Below are 22,796 nucleotides of genomic sequence, written 5' to 3'. Positions count from 1 at the left end.
ATTTTATGCCTTGTTTTCCACTTTACACTGTAAGTTTTTTTTTTGTTGTTGTTCTTTTCTTTTTCTTTTATTCCCCCCTTTGGTTGGATGATTTCATTTTATGTTATGCGTGCATCTCTTCTTTTGGTTTATGAGATTCTAATGTTTGTTTTTGACTGGTGGTGGTCCTGTTTGTCAAATATGTTAACCCCTGCCTATCAGCTTGTCTTAGTCTCAGTCATTTAGGCTCAAATAAATCTAAAAAAGTCTCGATTTTCTTATTCCCCTTCCCAAATTTTTGGATTTTGATGTACTTTTATACACCTTTGTATTTATCCTTTTGCTGTTCCTTGTGTTTATCACTGCATTCACAACTTAATTTTTATAGGTATAGTGCCTTATTTGATTGATAACTTTCCAATTGTGATTTCTTTCATTCCTATTTAGAGGAGACCTTTCAATATTTATTTTAGCACACATTTACTATTGCTCTATTCTTTTAGTTTTTGGTTGAGAAATTCTTTTTTTTTCTCCCATTTAAAATGATAATCTTGCTGGGTAGATTATTCTAGGTTGCAAATTTTTCCCTTTTAGAACTTGGAATATAGCTTACCACTCTCTTTTTACCTTTGGTGTTTGTTTAAAAAAAAATCAGCTGACATCCTTATGGGTTTCCCTTATAATGAACTCTTAGTTTTTCTCTTGCTGTTTTTAGAATCCTCTCCTTATTTTTATTTTTTGCCATTTTTATTATAATAGGTATTGATACACGTATGTCTGGGTTCAAGTTATTTGGGGCCTGTTGTGCTTTCTGCATCTGGATATCAGATTCCTGCTTTAGATTTGGAAAGTTTTCAGCCATAATTTCTTCAAATACACTTTCAATCTCTTTTTTTTTCTAGAATCTTTATCATGCAAAATTGTCACACTTTATATTATCCCATGGATGTCTTTTATTGCTTTCATTTTTTTTCCATTTGGCTGTCTACCTGCTGTTCTGATTGGATAATTACCATTATTCTATCTCCAAATCATTTATTTGTTCCTCTGCATAATTCATTCAGATATTCAATGCCTTTACCTCAGTTTTCATCTCTGTAAATGAATTTTCTTATTTTTCTTGGCTCCTCTTTATAGTTTCTACTTCCTTTTTGTTTAATTTTTTCTATTATAGTTGATTTACATATTCTGTAAATTTCTGCTGTAAAGCAGCGTGACACAGACATATGTATATACACACTTCTGTTTCTCATATATCTTTGACCAGATTCCATCAAAAGTGACTGGATAAATATTTTCTCAGGTCAGTCTCCCAAAGCAATAGAAATTAGAGCAAAAATAAACCCATGGGACCTAATCAAACTGAAAAGCTTTTGCACAGCAAAGGAAACCCAAAAGAAACCAAAAAGACAACTTTCAGAATGGGAGAAAATAGTTTCAAACGATGCAACCGACAAGGGCTTAATCTCTAGAATATATGAGCAAATTATACAATCCAACAGCAATAAAGCCAATCACCCAATGGAAAAATGGGCAAAAGACCTGAATAGACATTTCTCCAAGGAAGATACACAGATGGCCAGCAAACACATGAGAAAATGCTCAACATCGCTGATTATTAGAGAAATGCAAATCAAAACTACCATGAGATACCGCCTCACACCAGTCGGAATGGCCATCATTAATGAGTCCACAAATAACAAGTGCTGGAGGGGCTGTGGAGAAAAGGGAACCCTCCTGCACTGTTGGTGGGAATGTAGGCTGGTACAGCCACTATGGAGAGCAGTTTGGAGATACCTTAGAAACCTATACATAGAACTTCCATATGACCCCACAATCCCACTCTTGGGCATATATCTGGACAAAACTCTACTTAAAAGAGACACATGCACCCGCATGTTCTTTGCAGTGCTATTCACAACAGCCAGGACATGGAAACAACCCAAATGTCCATGGACAGATGATTGGATTCGGAAGGTGTGGTATATATACACAAAGGAATACTACTCAGACATAGAAAGAATGACATAATGCCATTTGCAGCAACATGGATGGAACTAGAGACTCTCATACTGAGTGAAATAAGTCAGAAAGACAAAGACAAATACCATATGATATCACTTATAACTCGAGTCTAATATATAGCACAAATGAACCTTTCCACAGAAAAGAAAATCATGGACTTGGAAAACAGACTTGTGGCTGCCTGATGAGAGGGGGAGGGAGTGGGAGGGATCGGGAGCTTGGGCTTATCAGAGACAACTTAGAATAGATTTACAAGGAGATCCTGCTGAGTAGCATTGAGAACTATGTATAGATACTCATGTTGCAACAGAACAAAGAGTGGGGAAAAAATGTAAATGTAATGTATACATGTAAGGATAACTTGATCCCCTTGCTGTACAGTGGGAAAATAAAAAAAAAAGTGATTAGATATAGTTCCTTGTATATACAGCAGGACTTGGTGGTCTATCCACTCTAAATATAACATTTTGCATATATTAACCTTGAACTCCCAGTTCATACCATTTCCTCTCTTTCCCCCTTCGGTTGGCAAAAACAAGACTGCTGTCTGTGTCTGTGAGTCTGTTTCTGTTCTGTAAATAGGCTCATCTGTGCCATATTTTAGATTCCATACGTAAGTACTACCATATTGTATCTGTCTTCCTCTTTCTGACATACTTCACTTAGTATGAGAATCTCTAGTTCTACCCATGTTGCTGCAAATGGCATTATTTTGTTCTTTTTGTTGCTGAGTAGTATTCCTTTGTGTACATGTACCCTGTCTTCTTAATCCATTCATCTGTCAATGGAAATTAGGTTGTTTCCTTGTCTTGACTATTGTGAATAGTGCTGCAATGAACATAGGGGTGCGTGTATCTCTTTCAAGGAAAGTTTTGTCTGGATATATGCCCAAGAGTGATCATAAGATTATTCTATATTTAGTTTTCTGAGGAAGCTCCATAATGTTTTCCAATTTACATTCCCACCAACAGTGAAGGAAGTTTCTCTTTTCTTCATACCCTCTCAAGCATTTAGTCATTTGTTGAATTATTAAGGATTACCATTCTAACTGGTGTAAGTGCTGCCACATTGTAGTTTTGATTTGCATTTCTCTAAAAGTGATGTTGAGCATTTGTCATGAGCCTATTGGCCATCCATATGTCTTCTTTGTAAAATTGTCTATTAGTTCTTCTGTCCATTATTTATTTATTTATTTATTTATTTATTTATTTATTTTTGCTGTTGAGTTGTTTGCATATTTTGGAGATGAAAACCTTTGTCAGTTGCATCATTTACAACTATTTTCTCATTTTCTGTAAGTTGTCTTTTTTTTATGGTTTCTTTGCTGTGCCAGAGCTTCTATGTTTGGTTAGATCCCATTGGTTTATTTTTGCTTTTATTTCTATTGCTTTGGTAGACGGACCTAAGAAAATATTTGTATGGTTGATGTCAGTGAATGTTTTGCCTATTTTCTCCTCTAGGAGTTTGATGGTGTTTTGTCTTATGTTTAAGTCTTTAAGCCATTTTGAGTTTATTTTTGTGTGTGATATAAGGGTGTGTTCTAGGGTCATTGATTTATATGTGGCTCTCAAGTTTTCCCAGCATCACTTGCGGAAAAGACTCTCTTTTCCCCATTTTTTATTCTTGCTTCCTTTGTTGAATATTAGTTGACCACTGGTGCCTAGGTTTATTTCTGAGTTTTCTATTCTGTTCCATTAGTCTGTATGTCTGTTTTTGTACCAGTACCACACTCTCTTGATTACTGTAGCTCTGTAATATTGTCTGAAGTATGGAAAAATTATGCCTCTTGCTTTTTTTTTTATGTTTCCCCTCTGGATTAGTTAGGGAATTCTGGGTCTTTTGTGATTCCATATATAATTTTTGGATCATTTGTTCTAATTCTGTGAAAAATGTCATGAATAATTCGATAGGGATTGCATCAAATCTGCAGATTGCTTTGGGTAGTATGGCCATTTTAATGATACTGTAACAGTAATGATTCATCCAATCCAGGGGCATGGGATAGCTTTCCATTTCTTTGAATCCTCTTTAATTTCCTTGATTAATGTTTTATATTTCTCAGCATATATCACCACCTTGGTCAGGTTTATTCCTAGGTATTTAATTTTTTGTTGTAATTTGAAAAGTTACTGTATTTTTGTATTCTTTTTCTAATATTTCATTTTTAATATACATAAATGCAACCAATTTCTGAATGGTAATCTTGTATTTGGCTTCTTTACTGAATTTGTTTTTTATGTATAGCAGTTATTATGTGTATTCCTTAGGATTTTCTATATATAGTATCCTGTCATCTGCATATAGTTACAATTTTACCTCTTCTCTTCCAATTCAGATATATTTTATTTCTTGTTTTTCTGATTGCTATAGCTTGGACTTCTGATACTATGCTGAATAAAACTGTCAAGAGTGGGAATCCTTGTCTTTTTTGAGATGTTGGTAGGAAGGCTTTCATCTTTCCTCCACTGAGTATTATATTGGCTGTGGATTTGTCAGAAATGGCTTTTATAATGTTAAGGTATGTTCCCTCTACACCCACTTTGGTAAGTTTTTATCATGAATTGGTATTATATTTTGTCAAATGAGAAATAGTATCTGTTTCTTGCATGATTAAGGAATATTCTCTAGTAAAATGGTTTCAGTAGCCTGCAGAACACCGTGAACATGTTCTCCCTAGGCTAAAAGTCTGATCAGAGAGTGCAAAGAAAGTCTCTGTAGTCAGGTTGAGAACTAGGAGTTCAGTTTAGCTAGACACTGACTCTGGCTTAGGCCCTAAAATGCTTTTAGAAACAGCAGATTCTGTGCTTTCTACATCAAATATATATTCCACTGACTTTTTGTATTCAAGACTTAGTGAGGTTTTCCAGTGGGATATATGTTGGCCACTTTCATAAAGAATTAGCAGGCTTAACTATGCTGCCTGTAAAGCTAAGCTGGCAAATGGTGATAGTACACTGACACTCAGTGTCACCTATGAAATACATTGGGAACCATTCCTAATTGTGGAAGCTATTCTCTGCTGAGGACTAGCACACAACATAAAACATTCAATATACATGGTTAGAAAGATTTTAGTGCTAGTTGTTAGCTCAGTAGGGCTTCTGTTCACCCTTGGAATGCCTTCTTTGTATGTAGATAAAAGGCATTTTCTATGGTATTGAGTAGAGCATCCACCAAGAATATTTCAGCCCTAGGATTACCAAAATGGGAGAGAAATTGTAACCATTTAAGTCTTTGGTAGAAAAGTCTTTTCAGGAAGAGAATACTCAGCACAAAGAAACCTTCAGTTAGCTTGCCAGAAACCATACACTCAATGAGTGGGACACCTTTTTTTTTTTTCCTGCACCTTATAAACAATCTTTATCAAAGTGGTTTCAGTAGCTGTCAGAATATTCAAAGTGTTTTCCTCCTGGGCAAAAAGCCTGATCATGTACTGCAAAGGTGGTCTCTCTTAGGTTGAGAACTCAGATTTCAGCTTAGCTAGGCCATGACTCTGGCTTTAGCCCTAGGATCATAGTACAAAACAACACACTATGTGCTTCCTACTACAAATTTTTATTCCATATCTTTAGGTACTCAAGCTTTAATGATGCTTTAGAGCTGGATAAATGCTAGCCCATTTTCCTAAGAAAAGTAACTGGTTTAACTCTGCTGCCTGAAAAGGTAAGCCAGAAAATGCTTACAGCACACTGACTTAGCTCAATGTCATCTGCAAAATACAATGGTGATCATTCTGGATTGTAGAAGCCAATGTCTGTGTATAACTAGCACACTGTAAATTAGCACACTTCAGAGAAGTACATGAAAATCTATGGTGGTAACAAGATTTGTTTACTTTTGGAATGCCTTCCTTGTGTGCAGATAAAATCAGCAAAGGCTTTTTCTCTAGTTTTGAGGAGAGCATAAACCAAGCCTATGCCAGCCCTAAGATTACAATCCTAGGAGAAAAATCTTACCCAATTGAATCTTTGGTAGGAAGATCATTTCAGGGAATGGATGCTCTAGGCACAAGCATGCCCTCAGTCATCTTGCTGGAAAGCATAATGGAATGAAAAGGAAACCGATTTTTTCCCTCTGGCTCAAAAAGCAATCTGTATCAAGGTGATTTCAATAGCCAGCAGAACACCACAAACATATTCTTCCTGGCTGAAGACCCTGATCATATACTGCAAAGCCAGTTTCTCTTACTCAGGTTGGGAATCCAGAGTTCAGCTTAGTTATGCTCTCATACTGCCTTGAGACCTAAGACAATTTTAAGAAAAAAAAAAAAAAAACAGTCTGCCTGCTTGCTACTTCTAATGTGTATTCCACTGTCCTTAAGCACTCTAGTCTTGATGCCTTCCAGGGGGATAAATGTTGGCCCAATTTCCTAAGAAAATGAACTGGTTTAACAATGCTTCCTGAAAAGCTAAGCTGGCAAATGCTGACAACACTCTGACTTTAGCTCAATGTCACCTGCCAAATGCAATGGGGGATTTCCTGTCATGGCTCAGCAGTGATGAACCTGACTAGTATCCATGAGGATACTGGTTTGGTCCCTGGCCTCATTCAATGGATTGGAATTGCTGTGAGTTATGGTAGATCACAGATGTGGTTCATATCTGGCATTGTTATGGCTGTGGTGTAGGCCAGGAGCTACAGCTCCAATTTGACCTTCTGTATGCCATGTGTGCAGCCCTAAAAATAAAAAAATTAAATGGGGAGATTTCCTGATTGTGGAAGCTAATCTCTGCTGAGGACTAGCACACAGGCTATCACTTTTCAAAGAAGTACAAGGTTAGAAAAACTGTGGATGTAGTTAGCTCAATAGGGATCCTGTTTACTCCTGAAATATCTTAATTGTCTGCAGATAGTGGCCAAATTTACTCTACTAGTATTGAGGAGAGCATGCACCAAGACTATTTCAGTCCTAGAATTGCCAACCTGGGAAACAAATCATACCCACTTTAATCTTTGGTAGAAATGTTGTTATAGGGAAAGGATACTCTGGGCACAAGCATGTCTTCAGCCATCTTGCCAGAAACCATACATTAAAGGAGTGTGACACCAGTTTTTTCCTGCATCTTAAAAACAAAAAAAAAAAACAAATCTGTATTCAAAAGGTTTCAATAACTGACAAAGTATCACAAATGTGTTCTTCCTGTATGAAAAGCCTGATCATATAGTATAAATTCAGTCTTTCTTACTCAGGTTGAGAACCCAAAATTAAGCTTAGCTAGGCTCTGACTCTGGCTTGAGCACAAATACAGTTGTCAGAAAAAAACAATGTGATTCCCATATCAAATGCATCTGTCACTATCTTTAAGTATGCAAACCCTAATGACACTTTCCAGTGGGATGAATGCTTGCCCATGTTCCTCAGAAAGTTATCTGTTTTAACTATGCTGTCTGAAAAGCTAAGCTGCAAATTCCTACAATACCCTGATGAAACTCAGGTCACCAGCAAAATACAAGGGTGAGCTTCTACAGTGTGTGGAAGTCAATATGACTCAACAAATAGCACTATAAACCAACACTTTCCACAGAAGTGCAGGATTGAAAATCTTTGGTGGCAGCTAACTTAATAGAGATTCTGGTTTCTCAGGAAACACATTTTTGTATAAAGGTAAAAGTGGCAAAGTCTTTTTCTTCTCGTATTGAGACTTCTTTTCCACCCACTAAGAATATTCCAGCTCTAGGATTACCTACCTGGGAGAGAAAAACTAGCCACTTGAGACTCTGGTAGGAAAGTCCTTCCAGGAAAAGGATATTTTGGGCAAAACATATTTTCAGGCAACTTGCAAGAAACCACATATTGAATGAGTGGGGAACAAGTGTTTTTTTTTTTTTTTTTTCCTAACAAATGAAGGAATAATCTCTATTAATGTTGTTTTAGTAACTGGCAGAACACCATAAGTTTGTTCTGCCTGGGAGAAAAGTCTGATCATAGATGGAGAATTAAGTATCTCTTTCTCAGGTTGAGAAAGGAGAACTAAGCCTGGCTAGTCTCTGATTCTGCATTGAGCCCTGTGAAATTTTCAGAAATAGCAGGGTATGTGTGTTAGGTGGTATCTATAAACTGGAGGAAGAATACCAAATGGAGGATGTAGCACAGCCATACCATCAAGATTCTACCTGGGCTCCAGACACCAAACAAACAGGAAAAACAGACTCCAGCAAGGATGAAGACCCAAGGACCAAGATAATTTAAGGAGCTGTTAAACCTCAAAATAAACAGAGCTGAAAGGACTGTTAAAATTCACACTTAATGACCTAAATCCTCCTTCCCTGTTTCCCAAGCCTCATTCCCCCTTTCTCCTTGAGTCTACATGGCTTATCACTTGAAACCCTAACTATTAAAAAAAGCCTTTGCCCCAATAGCATGGGGCCTGAGTTCTCTCTGCTCAATGCTCCCTGCCATTCTGCTTGTTGATAACCCTGCTTGCAATCTCACTGCTCCAGCCCCTGTTTCTCCCTCAACTCCACCATTCTAACAATGTTCACTCTGCTTCATATGTATATTCCACTGACTTATGTTGTCAAAGCTCAATGATACTCCCTAGCAAGGTAAAGACTTACTTTCTTAGGAAAATTATCAAGTCAAACTATGCTGCTTGAAAAGCTAAGCTATTAAATGCTTACAACACCCTGACTCTAACCCAGCATCTCCTGCTAAGAGAGCAACCAGATTTTTGAAGCCAATCTGTGCTGACAACTAGTACTCAGCAAATTACTCCATTCACAGAAGTACAGGGTTTGAAAATCTTTGGTGGTGTAGCTGCTCAAGACTGCTTCTGGTGACTCTGGGAATTCCTTTGTTATATAAAGATTGAGGTGGCTGAGGCCATTTCTCCTGGCATGGAGGAAAATATCCACCAAGACTATTCAAGCTCTAGGAATACCTACCTGGAAGATAAAATGTAGCTGCTTGAGGTCTGGTAAGAAAGTCCTTCCAAGTAAAAGATATTCAGACCAAGAACATATTTTCAGCCAACTTACCAGTAACCATGTATTGAATGAGTGGGACACTTTTTTTTTCCTATAGGATTCAGGAATAATCTATCAAAGTGGTTTCTATATCTGGAAGGACACAACAAGTGTGTTCTGTCCAGGCAAAAGTCTGATCATAGATGGAGAACTATATCTCTCTTACTCAGGTTGAGAAAGGAGAGTTCAGCTTAAAGGCTCTGACTCTGGCTTAAGCTCCAACACAGTTTTAGAAAAAAGAGATTACTTGCTTCCTACTTCAAATGTGTATTCCACTGACTTCAAGTACTCAAGGGTTAGTGATGATTTCCAGAGGGATATATGTTGACCCACTTACCTAAGAAAACAACTGGCTTAATTATGCTGTCTGAAAAGCTAAGCTGATAAATGGTGGTAGTCCTCTGATTTAGATCATGTTACTCACAAAATGCAAATGGAGCTTTCCAGATTGTGGATGCTAATCTCTGCTGAAGATTAGCATGTGAGCTAACACATTTCAAAGTACAGAGTTAGAAATACTGTGAAACTATTTTGCTCACTAGGGTTCCTGTTTACCCTGAAAATGGCATTTTTGCATGTAAATTAAAAATGCCCTAGGTTTTTCCTCCAAATATTGAGGAAAGCATCCACCAAGACTATTCAAACCTTAGAATTACCAGTATTGGAGAGTAATCCCAATCACATGAATCTTTGGTAGAAATGTCCTTCCAGGGAAAGATACTCTGAAGGATACAAGCATGCTTTCATCCATCTTGCCAAAGACAATGCATTGAATCAATGAGTCACAATTTATTTTTTCCTGCACATCAAAAAAAAAGAAAAAAATCCATATTCAAGTAGTTTCAGTAGCTGGCAAATGTCAAAAACTTTTTCTTCTTGGGTGAAAACCTGATCATATAGGCAAATGCAGTCTCTCTTAGGTTGAGAACACAGGGTTCAGCTTAGCTTGGCTCTTACTTTGGTTCAAGGCCTAAGATTGTTGTCAGAAATAACAGACTGCTTGTATCCTCCATCAACTATGTTCCACTGCCTTTGAGTACTCAAGCCTTAGTGATGCTTTCCAGAGGGATGAATACTTGCCCACATTTCTAAGAAAATTATTTTCCTAAAAAACTAAGCTACAAATGCTTCTAACACCCTCACTTTAACTCAGGTCACCTGCAAAATTACAATGGTGAGTATTTCTAGTTTGTGGAAGCAAATCTCTGCTGAGGACTAGCCCTCAAGCTAACATGTACAGAGAAATACATAGTTAGAAAAACTGGAAATAGTTAACTCAATGGGGCTTCTGCTTACTCTGGTAATGCCTTCTTTGTATAAAGATAAAAGTGGTCTAGGATTTTTCTCCTCGTTTTGAGTTGAGCATCCACAAGACTCTTCCAGCTCTAGGATCACCAACCAGGGAGAGAAAACATATCTGCTTGGGATTCTGGTAGGAACATCCTTCAAGGGAAAAGATATTCTGGGCCAAAGCATATATTCAGCTAACTTTCCAGAAACAATACATTGAATGAGTGAAGCATCCCCACCCCCTTTTTTTTTTCCTACAGTGTGCAGGAAAAATCTCTGTCAAAGAGGTTTCAGTAGCACAGAACACTGCAAGGTTGTTCTGCCTGGACAAAAAGTCTCATTATAGGTGGCAAAGTAAGTCTCTCTTACATAGCTTGAGAAAGGTGGGTTAAACTTAGGTAGACTCTATGCTGGCTTAAGCCCTATGACAGTTTTCTAAACAATAAGTTATGTGCTTCCTATTTCAAATGTGTATTTCCTTGAATTTATGTACTCAAGGCTCAGTAATGCTTTTTAGCAGGATATTCAGGTCCTCTAGAAAGAAAGTCAATAAGACAGGAGAGATCCTAAATGACACACTATAAGAGTTAGAGTTAATTGGTATTTATAGCACATTACATAAAAAAATACATTCTTTTCAAGTGCACATGGAATATTCTCAAGGATTGACCACACACTGGGGGGGGAACCTTACCTCAACATATTTAAGAATGTAGAAATTATTTCAGGCATCTTCTCTGACCACAATGGCATGAAACTAGAAATCAACCACAGGAAAATAAATGAGAAAAAACTAACTACATGGAGAATAAACAAATCCTACTAAAAAAACAAAACAAAACAAATCAAAACAATGGCTCAATGAGGAAATCAAAAGGGAAATTTAAAAATACTTCAAAAAATACCTCAAATGCAAATGAGAACAAAACAATTCAAATCTACAGGATTCCACACAAGTTTGACTTAGAGGGAAGTTCATAGAGATACAGGCCGTATTCAAAAAAGAAGAAAAATCTCAAATCGACAACTTAACCTACCACTTAAAGAATTAGAAGAAGAAGAATAAACAAAACCTAAAGTCACCAGGATGAAAGAAATCATGAAGACTGGAGAGGAAATCAATAATATAGTTTCAAAAAACAATAGAAAAATCAATAAAACCAAGAGATGGTCCTATGAAAGTGTAGAAAGAATTGACAAAACACAGGCCAAACTCACCAAGAAGAAAGAAAGAAACCAAATATACAAAATAAGAAATGAAAAAAGAAAATCTCAATGGATACTACAGAAATATAAAAAAATAAGAGAATACTATGAACAATAATGTGTCAACAACTTTGACAACATAGAATAAATGGACAACTTTCTAGAAACATGCAGTCTATCAAAGCTGAATCAAGAAGAACTACATCATTTGAAAAGACCAATCACCAGAAATGAAATCGAATATGTAATAAAAACACTCACTATAAAAAAGAGTCCAAGGCTACATGGCTTTATATGTGATTTATACCAAGCACATAAAAAACTTATTCTTCTTCAAATTTTCCAAAAGTTGAAGAAGAAGGAACACTCACAAAGACATTCTGTGACCCTAATACAAAAAACAGAGAAAAATACTACCAATTAAAAAATTACTGGCCAATATCTTTGATGAATATAGATGCACAAATTCTCAAAAAAATTTTAGCTAACAAAATCCAACAACACATACAAAAGATCCTATATCACAACCAAGTGGAATTCATCCCAAGTTCACAAGAAAGGTGCATCATATGCAAATCAATCAACATCATAAACCACATTAACAAAAGAAAATAAAAAATCATTTGATCATCTCAATAGATGCAGAAAAAACATTTGATGAATTCCAGCATCCATTTATGAAATAACTCTTAGAAAAGTGGGTATAGAGGGAACATACCTTAACAAAATAAAAGCCATTTATGACAAACCCACAGCCAATATAATACTCAGTGGAGAATCGCTGAAAACCTTCCCACCAAAATCTGGAAAAAGACAAGTATAATCACTCTCACCACTTTCATTCAATATAGTATTGGATGTCTTAGCCACAGTAATAAGGCAAGAAAAATAAATAAATTATATCCAAATTGGAAGGAAAGAGGTAATTATTTCATTATATGCAGATGACATGATACTATATATAGAAAACCCTAAGTATTCCACACAAAAACTACTAGACCTGATAAATTCAGGAAAGCAGCAGGATAGAAGATTAACATGCAGAAATCATTTGCATTTTTGTATACTAACAACAAAATATCACAGAATGAATGAAAAAAACAATAACTTTTAAAATACCACCAAAAAAAAAATGCCTAGGAATAAACCTGACCAAGAGGTGAAAGACTTATACACTAAGACAATAAAACATAATAATGGAAATTAAAGTGAATTCAAAGAAATGGAAAGATATCCAATACTCTGGATTGGAAGAAATTAGTATTGCTATAATGGCAATGATAACCAATAGCAATCTAAAGATTTAACACAATCCCTTTCAAATTGCCCATGACATTTTTCACAAACCTAGAACAAATAACCCCAAAATTTATATGTGAAAATAATATAAAAATATGTATATATATACAATTAACTGAGTCACTTTTCTGTATAGCAGAACATATTTTACACTATTTGCACAATATTTTAAATCAACTGCACTTTAATAAAAAATAAATGTCTCAAACTCCATAAATATTTTTCAACATTATTTGTGTAGTGCATTAGTATTCTTCAAAGGCGCTTTAGAAGTAACACATGACTCTTTAGGCTATCTATATCCTGTCTCTGGCCTTTAGTTCAATGAAAGCAGTTTTTCTTCCAGCTATACAGAACATTGTGTTTCAAAATTATATTTAATTTAAATAGTATTTTGAATTCACCATTCTTCTTTAGGTGGTGTTTTGTCCATGCTTTTAAAGAAATCTTTGATCTAAAATGAACAAAAAGCAGACAATAATTAGTAATTTTTATATCTGTTTAATCACTATATATAGATTTGACCTATTTAGATTAAACTGTACTTAACAAGTCCATTTTTTTTTCACTACCACTGCATCTAGTTAGATGTTTTTTCCCTGGACATTTGACAGAACTCAGCCATATGTAGTTACCCATAGTCAGATGGGTCCAGTATATTTGAGGGACTTAAAGAATATCTATTGGTAAATTATTACATTGCCTAATCTTGGTAAGTTAGAGAACTCATTAGATAAAGAATATTGATAGACTAATATTTTGCAGACTAGGTTAAATGTTTGTGGCCAGTGAATTTTGAGATGTACTTGTGAGGTTGCAGTAAAGTAGCACTGAACTAACTCAATTTAAAACAAACAAAAAAATAAAACCTTAAAAAAGTGACATATCCTCCATTGTCTCATTAACTTCATGAAGAGACAGAGCCTTATTCCTATTCATCTTCTGTCAACTACAAGCTAATTTCATTTTGTGCTGTCACTGATATTTTAGTTTATCTGATAAAGCATCATAATAAATAATACATATGGTTTGGAAGAATATTTCTGCAAGAAAATCTATAGCAAACATCTACCTACTTGAAAAAATATGCAAGAATTCTGATTAAAGTCAAGAAGAAAACAAAATGTTTGCTACCCCTTAAATTTAATACAGTTTTGCAAGTCCTAATCAATAAATCAAACAAATAAAAAAGGAAATAAAGAGAGAAAAGTGCTCTTATGTGCAGAAATTATATTCAGTATAATAATTAAAGACATAGATATAAGACCAAACACTATCAAACTTTTAGAGGAAAACATAGGCCAAACACTCTCTGACATAAATCACAGCAACATCTTCTCAGATCCACCTCAGAGATTACTGACAATAAAAACAAAAATAAACAAATGGGACTTAATCAAACTTAAAAGTTTCTGCACAGCAAAGGAAACCCTAAACAAAATGAAAAGACAACCCACAGAATGGGAGAAAATCTTTGCAAATGAATTTACTGACAAGGGATTAATCTCCAAAATTTATAAACACCTTCTGCAGCTCAATACCAAAAAAAACCCACCACCACCACCAACAACAACAACAACAAAAAAACATCAAAAAATGGGCAGAAGATCTAAACAGACAGTTCTCCAAAGAAGACATGCAGATGGCCAAAAAACACATGAAAAGACATTCAACAACACTCATTATTAGAGAAATGCAAATCAAAACCACTATGAGGTACCACCTTACACCGGCCAGAATGGCCATCATCAAAAAGCCTACAAACGATAAGTGCTGGAGAGGATTTGGAGAAAAAGGAACCCTATGACACTGTTGGTGGGATTGTAAAATGGTGCAAAAACCACTGTGGAAAACTGTATGGAGATTCCTCAGAAAACTCAAAATAGAACTACCATTTGATCCAGCAATCCCACTCCTGGGCATCTATCCAGAGAAAACCATGACTCAAGAAGACATATATACTCCTGTGTTCATTGCAGCCCTCTTCAATAGCCAAGACATGGAAACAACCTAAATGTGCATCAACAGAGGAGTGGATCAAGAAGATGTGGTACATAGTATATATACACAATGGAATATTATTCAGCCATTAAAAGGAACAAAATACTAGCATTTTTAGCAACATGGATGGACCTAGAAATTATCATGCTAAGTGAAGTCAGTCATATAATGAGACACCAACATCAAGTGCTATCACTGACATGTGGAGTCTGAAAAAAGGACAAAATGAACCTCTTTGTAGAATAGATACTGACTCACAGACTTTGAAAATCTTATGGTTTTCAAAGGAGACAGGTTTGGGGTGGAGGGATGCACTGGGGTTGTGGGATGGAAATCCTATAAAATCAGATTGTGATGATCATTGTACAACTATAAATGTAATAAATTCATTGAGTAATTTTAAAAAAAAGAAAGAGAAGGGGGTAATTATTTAAGTTACTCATTTCCTATCAGTTTTTTGTTGTTCAACCATACATATAAATATGTGCACTGTACTCTTTTCAATTTAGTGTAATTTTACCTTAAATTAACATATTAATTTCTTGTAGCCCTTTCAACCACACTGGGGAGAATTGTATTAGAAAATTAATGTATATATTAACTCATATTTCATCTCCAGTAAAACCTAAGATGTGTCATCTTATTTTTTATACTAGTAAGTACAGAAAAGTGGTCACCATTTCTTTGTATAATATCTCTTAATTCTACTCTTTATAGGTTTACCTCTCTCTGTCCCAAGTCAGTCTCGTACTCTTTGTGTTCCCTGAGAGCCTCTGGGGCCCCTTGAAGCACTGCCGTTGAATAGAACTTCCTGCAATGATGACAGAAATGCTCTTTCCCTCTGTTGTTCAAAACAGTAGCCACCAGCCACAAGTTACCATGGAAATCTTGATACATGGCCAGTATTACCAATGAATTCACATTTTAATTCTGCTTAATTTTAATTACACTGAATTATTTAAAAAACTACATGTGGGCAGTGCCTTCTGTGTTGGAAAATACAGCTGAAGGAAAGATTTAGAGCAAAAACATTTTATTCTCAATTCCATTAGATGTAGGTGGTAGTTTTTGAAAATATGTATCTATGAAATAAATCTAAAGAATGAAACAAACCATAATTTAGGTAAGATCCTGCCACCATTATATTACAAATGAAAGTAGGAAAGAAAATAATGAAAAATAAGACTATAAAAAAAAAACCTCATCAACAACATATTTCAAACCATACATTGTCAATAAAACCAAAGAAGTGACTATTTGGATCTAATACAATTGAGCAAAGCATAAAACAGTTGAAATAAACTGTTTTAAGAAGTAAAATGATTTGGTCTTGAAGTGTAGTGGGTAGAAGTAATTGCCGTGGCTGGCAGGTATCTAATAATTTCCTGATTTTAATGTCTTAAATAAAAGTCATGCAGCACTAAAACCAATTAAAAAAAAACTCAAAGTTTTTCTCCTATTGGACACATTTAGAATGGAGAGAAGGAAAGAAAGGTGGTAAGCAAAGGTGACATGGACCTCCTCATGACATGAGGAGAAAGCTAGAATACAATTAGAACACATGTAAACTCATAAAAAGAGCACAGACTTTTTAATTACTCCCTAATAATCCTGATTAGTTGTGGTTATGCTAAATTCAAAGCTCCAGGCCCCACAACTTTGAAGTCCTGAGGTGGTGAGCTATAAGGAATTTTGAAAACAGGGTCTTGGATGTGTGCCTTGGTCATGAGATTTCTGATAATGAGCAAAGGGCTTTGTTAATTTTCCTTCCCATAAATTCTGTCTTTGCCCCCAAAATGGCTCCAGACTATTTTGAGGTTTAGATGCCTTAGTGCCTGAAATTCAAGATGTCCAAACTAAATTTATGTGGCAGGTGATTATACATGCAGTGCATTGTACAACATTATATAGAGAAGGAGTTGGTAGTGAGCATGAAGAAATAAATGGATCAATCAGACAGGGGCCTATGTTTTCCCATCAATGTTCTTGTTGACTTTGTTGTACTGCTTTGAATCCTAAGGAAGAGGGAGAGTATGAAGGTGGGAGGAGTTTTATTCACAGCCAGCATGCAAGTCTTCAGAGGATAATTGATGGAACACCTCAGTTCTTGCTATATAAAATGGGAAGGAAGCATCATACTTTAATCTTTGAAAAATAATTATAACTAATAATTCATTTGGGGGATAGATGCAATGCTTAAAATATTTTTTCTATCTCTGTATATTGTACTTCATTGTTAAATTGAATGAATATTTAAGACAGCAAGTACATGATGTACAAAATTGTAAGCAGTGTGGCAGAGTGAAAATAGTTGCTTCAGACAAGAAGACATGGATTTAACATCAGCTCAAAGATTATTTTGGAAATTCTTGAGAGATTCACTTAAACTCTTTTAGCCTTAGTTTATTCCTCTCTAAACAAAGTGAAAACACCTCTATTATGAATTTTAAAATATAAAATACCTAAAGCATATCTCTGGCCCATAGTAGGTACTGATTCAAGGTTAGTTTTAGTTTGCTGCATTTCCTCCCAACCTTCTGCTTACTAAGCTCAAGTCCTAGGGAGATCAGGTTGTCTGAGACAAATGCATAATTTGTTTTTCTAGGTGGAGCTGTTGCCCTGGTGTCCTGCTTCTTGCCAGTACGGTAAATTGAACTATGACAATTTTGAAGGAAAACTGAAGGTGTCATATATCAATTTCTTCTTAAGAGGAGAAGATGGAAGCATTCCTGAGCAGTCAGTTCACACTTGCTTTCCTCTGGTCCTTTCAGCTCAAAAGCAAAAAGCTAAGACAAAGCCATGGTCAAATAGAAAAAACAGTCACTCAAATCTTCCCAAAAGAATGTCTCATCAAACCTTCATAACAATACTGTGTTGCCTACAAAGGGCCCCCATATTATTCTTGGGATGAAGGCTACCTACTTCTCTCCAAAGAAAAGACAATTGTATGTGCCTTGCTCTCTGCCAAATGTTCTGTGTAATAGCACCCCCTGGATTCCTACTATCTTCCTTCTCTATGTGCTATTTGCCTATCTGTGAACACCTTCACAGTATTGATGATAGAGCCAGCATTTATTTTGAGTAATTTCAGGGCACTGGAATAAGTAATTTATATACTTATACCAACTCTCTAATATACAGAATATTAGTTTTATGTCCATTTTACAGGAGAATAAAGCTGAGCCTTAGAGTTCCATTTTCCTTTCTATATAATTAGTAACTGGAAAAGATGTACCTTAAATCTCAATCAGAAATCTGTGTTTATGTTCCAATTACACTGGCATTTTCAGCTATTTCCACATTTTGGCTTCTAACAATCATTCCACACTTGAGGAATTGAGTAAATAGGAAAAATATGAGGTTGGAGTAAATAGGGAAAATATGACTTCCTTAGAAAATATAATGAAATATAATAGACAGTGGAAAGCAGAAATAATTAAAAACATTTCATTGTTAATAAAATCTTGAAATTGTCTCCATTTTTTTTTCCTCTGCGCCACTCTATCCCAATCTATAAATGTAGTTAATCTCTCTCCTACCTACCACAGAATATTGTTGATGGGATCTAATAAGATGTTTTATGTGAAAACTCTCTGAAAAACATACAATTTTGCATCACTGTTACTATTAAAATTAGGCATTATTATATTTTAATACCCCTGGTGTGGAAAGAGAGTGGGACCTCCTTAACATTATTCACAGATCATATTAAAAAAAAAGTGAACTACTTTCTTGTTCCATTTATTATTATTATTATTTAAACTTTTTTTTTTATTTCCCAAATACATTTTTTTTCTACTATTCAGCATGGAGACCCAGCTACACATACATGTATACATTCTTTTTTCTTACATTATCATACTCTGTCATAAGTGACTAGACATAGTTCCCAGTGATAATAACAGCAGGATCTCATTGCTAATCTATTCCAAAGGAAACAGTCTTCATCTATTAACCCCAAGCTCCCCATCCATCCCACTCCCCCTTGGCAACCACAAATCTGTTCTCCAAGTCCACGAGTTTCTTTTCTGTGGAAAGGTTCATTTGTGCCTTATACTAAATTCCAGATATATGTGATATCATATGGAATTTGTCTTTCTCTTTCTAACTTACTTCACTCAGTGTGAGAATCTCTAGTTCCATTCATGTTGGTGCAAATGGCATTATTTTGTTCTTTTTTATATCTGAGTAGTATTGCATTGTGTATATATACCACACCTTCCTAATCTGTCAATGGACATTTGGGTTGATTCCATGTCTTGGCTATTGTGAATGGTGCTGCAATGAACATACGGGTGCACGTGTCTTTTTCAGGGAAATTTTTGTCTGGATATATGCCCAAGAGTGGGGTTGCTGGTCATATATTAGTTCTATGTATAGTTTTCTAAGGTACTGTTCTCCATAGTGGTTGTACAATCTTGTTCCATTTTAATTCATAAGAATTATATTATGCATGAAATTAGAGGCCATTATGAAAATACTACAGGCTTTGCAGTTTGCCAAACATGGATTTGTATGCCAGTTTCAACTCTTGTCTTGGACTTCACTGCTGCAAATACTTAATTAATGTGTGTTTCATTTCCCTTGTTTCTATAATGAGGTTGACACCACTTCAATTTTCATAGAATATCTGTGAGGATTAATGAAATAACCTAACAAAACACATAGTCTTGTACTCTGTAAATCCTTTTCCAGCCTTAATTAGATGACCTAGAAATACTGTGGGGTAAACAAGATAGCTCCATAATACCACAAAAGTACCTTCAAGTCTTTGCCTACATGACTACCATATAGAAATCAATGCAATGCTGGTTACACCAGATATACAAGGGGATATTATTTAAAACACATATATGTCCAACTTGGGAGTTGTGAACCCCTCAATCTTGGGCATAGCTGAGGAATGTGAGTTTGTAACAGGTGCACAAAGGAAATCTTACAGGAAGCCTGCTTGAGAATCATGGTCCTCAATGATAAGGGTAGTAATTCTTTCACACTTATGTCTTTGTTGTTCTTAATGTATCTCATACTGATCACATTTTAGAGAATAACTTTATGTCACTGTTTGATTAAAAAATCATTCAAGGAATAGTTTGAACCTATTGTGCACATGTTCAGCTTTCAGACTCAGTGTGAATTGAATGAAAATAAAACTCACTTTAATCAATCTTTGTCCTTGAGGTCTTGGAGCCCAATTAAGTGAATAACTTTCCTTCCACCTATTGCATTGCTGGGAAAACAAAATTCTTTGAGACACATCAAATTTCTTTGAGACACATCAAATTCTTGTTACTTCTTCTACCAGCTCCTCATTTTTATGTGCATGATTCCTTACTGGGACAGTGATGTTTACAACTGAGATTGGCATGGCAGAAAAATTCTTGCAAAATAATTTAACTTTATCAAACCAAAATCTTTTTGTAAGTCAACAAAGAAACTTTTCCAGGTATTCAGGAAGTTGGTATGATGATAAGGTAGGTTTATTAGATTCCTAGAATGGTCATAAAATACTTCCACCAATGTGTGCTTAAAACAACAGAAATTATTCTTTCACAGTATTGGAAGTTGAGATTACCAATTTGTATATGTGGATCTTCCATCCAGAAAGTATACTAAGTTCTATCATTATTTCTGCTAATCTGTGTAATTTTTATATTGGGATTTTTAAAAATTAATCAGTGAATTTTATGACACGTATAGTTATACAATGATCACCACAACCCAATTTTACAGCATTTACATCCCAAACCCCAAGCACATCCCTCCACCCCAAACCTGTCTCCTTTGGAAACCATAAGATTTTCAAAGTCTGTGAGTCAGTATCTATTCTACAAAGAGGTTCATTTTGTCCTTTTTTCAGACTCCACATGTCAGTGATAGCACTTGATGTTGGTGTCTCATTATATGACTGACTTCACTTAGCATGATAATTTCTAGGTCCATCCATGTTGCTAAAAATGCTAGTATTTTGTTCCTTTTAATGGCTGAATAATATTCCATTGTGTATATATACTATGTACCACATCTTCTTGATCCACTCCTCTGTTGATGCACATTTAGGTTGTTTCCATGTCTTGGCTATTGAAGAGGGCTGCAATGAACACAGGAGTATATATGTCTTCTTGAGTCATGGTTTTCTCTGGATAGATGCCCAGGAGTGGGATTGCTGGATCAAATGGTAGTTCTATTTTGAGTTTTCTGAGGAATCTCCATACAGTTTTCCACAGTGGTTTTTGCACCATTTTACAATCCCACCAACAGTGTCATAGGGTTCCTTTTTCTCCAAATCCTCTCCAGCACTTATCGTTTGTAGGCTTTTTGATGATGGCCATTCTGGCCGGTGTAAGGTGGTACCTCATAGTGGTTTTGATTTGCATTTCTCTAATAATGAGTGTTGTTGAATGTCTTTTCATGTGTTTTTTGGCCATCTGCATGTCTTCTTTGGAGAACTGTCTGTTTAGATCTTCTGCCCATTTATTGATGTTTTTTTTGTTGTTGTTGGTGGTGGTGGTGGTGGGTTTTTTTTGGTATTGAGCTGCGGAAGGTGTTTATAAATTTTGGAGATTAAAACCTTGTCAGTAAATTCATTTGCAAAGATTTTCTCCCATTATGTGGGTTGTCTTTTCATTTTGTTTAGGGTTTCCTTTGCTGTGCAGAAACTTTTAAGTTTGATTAAGTCCCATTTGTTTATTTTTGTTTTTATTGTCAGTAATCTCTGAGGTGGATCTGAGAAGATGTTGCTGTGATTTATGTCAAAGAGTGTTTGGCCTATGTTTTCCTCTAAAAGTTTGATAGTGTTTGGTCTTATATCTATGTCTTTAATCCATTTGGAGTGTATTTTTGTGTATGGTGTTAGGGAGTGTTCTAATTTCATTCTTTTACATGTGGCTGTCCAGTTTTCCCAGCACCATTCATTGAAGGGGCTGTTTTTTCTCCATTGTATAGTCTTGCCTCCTTTGTCATAGATTAGTTTGCTGTAGTTGTATGGGTTGAATTCTGGGCTTTCTATTCTGATCCACTGATCTATATTTCTGTCTTTGTGCCAGTACTATACAGTTTTGATGACTGTTGCTTTGTAGTATAATCTGAAGTCCTGGAGCCTGATTCATCCAGCTCCATTTATCTTTTTCAGCGTGTCTTTTGCTGTTCTGGGTCTTTTGTGCTTCCAAACACACTTTAAATTATTTTGTTCAAGTTCTGTGAAATATGGTTGGTAATTTGATAGGGATTACATTGAATCTGTATATTGCCTTGGGTAGTATAGTTATTTTGATAATATTAACTCTGGATTTTGTTGTTTTTAGGAGAGAATTTGAGCTCCAGTCCTTCTATTCTACCATCTTAATCCTGTCTCTCCTCCCTTCTCTTTCTTGCTTTCATTGTTTGCCTTTAAGCTACCTGAGAATTTTACATATCTGCAAATAATAAAATATTCTTTAACTTGGCAAGTTGAGGTGCAATTTATCAATTACCTCCAAACACCTAAGGAAATCAAGGAAAATGCTGGAAATTGGGGATTTACAAGTACACCTATGGGAACGCAATTGAGTAAATACTATGGACAAATATTGAAATTAAAGAATTCAATATGAATCAGAATCATTCCTTCCCTACTGACCTTGAATGAGAAAAACACTTTTTTTTCTTTCTTTCTCTCCTTGATGTGAAAATGTCTTAGGGACTTCCCAGGAGCTGGACAGCCCGCCTAGCTCTAACATCAACTTACCAGTTAACCTAGATCAAAAGCTATGTTTATTTCAATTTTGATATAGTACATATGCAAATGGCAATCTGTATTCTATATGTGAAAATGTGAATGGAAACGTAGGAAAAAGAGCCATGAAATTGATGTTTGTTGAACATGTGACTTAAAAAATGCACAACCTAAAAGATGAGACTTAGATTTTATGGGGGGCAAATTTAGCAATTAGCCCCAATGATGAAGGCACCTCATACCCCTGAGAGAAAAGTTATATTCTTTATGCTTCTTTTTGAAATGAATACTTTGGAATTGAACAGCTTCAATCCTT

Source organism: Sus scrofa, chromosome 12 (genome assembly GCF_054392235.1).
Source record: "Sus scrofa isolate SSC_HxYL_T2T_F1_AM1 chromosome 12, Sscrofa_HxYL_maternal_Yorkshire_Landrace_v2.0, whole genome shotgun sequence".
NCBI classification, from domain to species: domain Eukaryota; kingdom Metazoa; phylum Chordata; class Mammalia; order Artiodactyla; family Suidae; genus Sus; species Sus scrofa.
Note: the sequence above shows the minus strand (reverse complement) of the source record.